The sequence below is a fragment of the Grammomys surdaster genome, unplaced genomic scaffold (assembly GCF_004785775.1).
Source record: "Grammomys surdaster isolate TR1022 unplaced genomic scaffold, NIH_TR_1.0 205, whole genome shotgun sequence".
NCBI classification, from domain to species: Eukaryota; Metazoa; Chordata; class Mammalia; order Rodentia; family Muridae; genus Grammomys; species Grammomys surdaster.
The window spans coordinates 1,502,573-1,504,542 of NW_021604650.1; the positions used below are offsets into that span (position 1 = coordinate 1,502,573).

General features: G+C 50.3%; 1 protein-coding gene across 1 annotated transcript in view; it reads right to left on the reverse strand.

The window, feature by feature from the left end:
- Nrxn2 (neurexin 2) overlaps positions 1-1,970 on the reverse strand; it is a 99,082-nt gene that overhangs the window by 54,605 nt on the left and 42,507 nt on the right.

Consider the following 1,970-nt stretch of genomic DNA (forward strand, 5'->3'; position numbering starts at 1 on the left):
GGAAGGAAGGAAGGAAGGAAGGAAGGAAGGAAGGAAGGAAGGAAGGAGAAGCTGGGGAGATGGCTCAGTGGTTAATGTGTTTGCTGCTAACATACGAGGCTCCGAGTTCAAATCCCCAGAAACCACAGAAATGCCAGGTGAGTGTGCTGACCCACCTATAATATCAACCTTAGAAGGCAGAGACAAGGGATCCCCATAGCAAGCCAGCTGGCCATATCTGCGAGCTCTGGGTTTGATTGAGAGGCCTTATTTCAATGAATGGAGTGGATGGTTTCTTCCATCAGCCATGGATCTGCACGTACACGTACACGCACATATATGTGCCTCCACACACACACAAGCATGTACACAGACACATGAAAATGGAGAAAGACGAGGAGGCAGGAGAAGTTCTGTATGACTTTACTCATCTAAAGTCCCAGAGCTGTCAGGTTCAAACGGAGATGGTGGCCAGAGGCTGGAGACAGGGAGAAGAGAGCTTACATTTAACAGAGACAACTTCAGTTTGGGAAGATGGGAAAACTGCACTTGGACCGCAGTGGGGGCTGTGCAGCAACATGAGTGTAATCAGTGCCCCAATCATGAGTAATGACAGACTGGAAATTTGTGTGATGTGCGATTTCAAAAAGAAACAAAAGCAAGACAATGTGGGAGGGCCCCAGAGTCAGCCCAGTGTGCGAGGCTCTGGTTATGCGAGGTGGATAGCCCAAGTTGTATCCCCTGAACCCACAGAAAAGATGTGAAGTGTGTGGCCAAGATTCCAGCATCCCTATGAGAGGTGGAGACAGGGCAATTGCCCAGAAGCCAGCTAGCCTGGGCTACAGTGGGAAACAGCAGAAACAAGAAAGATCCTTTCTCAAAAAGCGGAAGGCCAGAACCAGCTCCCAGAATGTCCTGGGACTCTACACACATGCTGTGGTGCAAGAGTAAAGCATAAAACACCAGTAAAAAAAATATAGAAACAGGAAAAAGGAACCTGTGGTGGGGCATGGCAGGAGCAGGCTTCCATTGGGGCATGGCAGGAGCAGGCTTCCATTGTTAGCACTGGGGTGTGGGGATACAGGAAAACAAGGGAAGGTCGAAACAGCTACCCCAAGTTCCTGGATGGGTCACTGACCACCTGTGTGGAACCCTAGAGACTGTCAGCAAAGACCCACAGTGCTGTCACGAGGTCGGGCCAAGGGCTAAAGTCCTTTCTCGTGGCTTTCTCTGGCATGCCCGGGGGGGGGGGGGGTGCGTGATGACATGGCTTCACTTCTGGGAGCCTGGCAGTCCCCTCCTCCCAGGCAGCGAGCAGAGGAGGTCACTGCCTTACTCACAGGCCAGCAGTGGTGATGGCTACAGGAATGAGAAATTTTAGTTGACGTTGATAAGTACTTAAATTGGATAATGTGTCAGGCCTCATTTGTATCAATTCTCTTTCCTGGGTTCAACAAGATGGAGGCAAGCACATGGGAATTAGCAGGCAGAAAACAAGAACCTGAGAGCGGGAGGCCGAAAGGGAAGGGTGGAGGAGAGGGTGGCCAAAACAACAGAAGTCCTGAGAAGTCATGCACAGCCATACCACTCTGAATGCATCCAATGTCAGCCGACCCTGGAAGCTACACAGGGTGAGGCCTGGCTTCTTACAGCCCAGCAGCTCTTCCCTCGGTTTGGAGCCCTCATGGCCAGTCAAATGTGGTGGCTTAATCAGTGTGTCTCTGATGGCCAGAACGAGGTGGACAGTCTGTCAGCCCATACAGTTAGTGCTCAGAAAACCAGGCAGCTGCTGTGGGCTCTGGCTCTGCATTCATTCAACAAACATGGATGGAAATATTTAAGAGACGAACTGTCTGTACTAAACATAGACTGCTGGTCCTTATTCACCAAACAACGTAATAATGACCACCATAAAACTATGTAACTACTATATAGGGCTATGTCCTCTCTCTCTCTCTCTCTCTCTCTCTCTCTCTCTCTCTCTCTCTCTC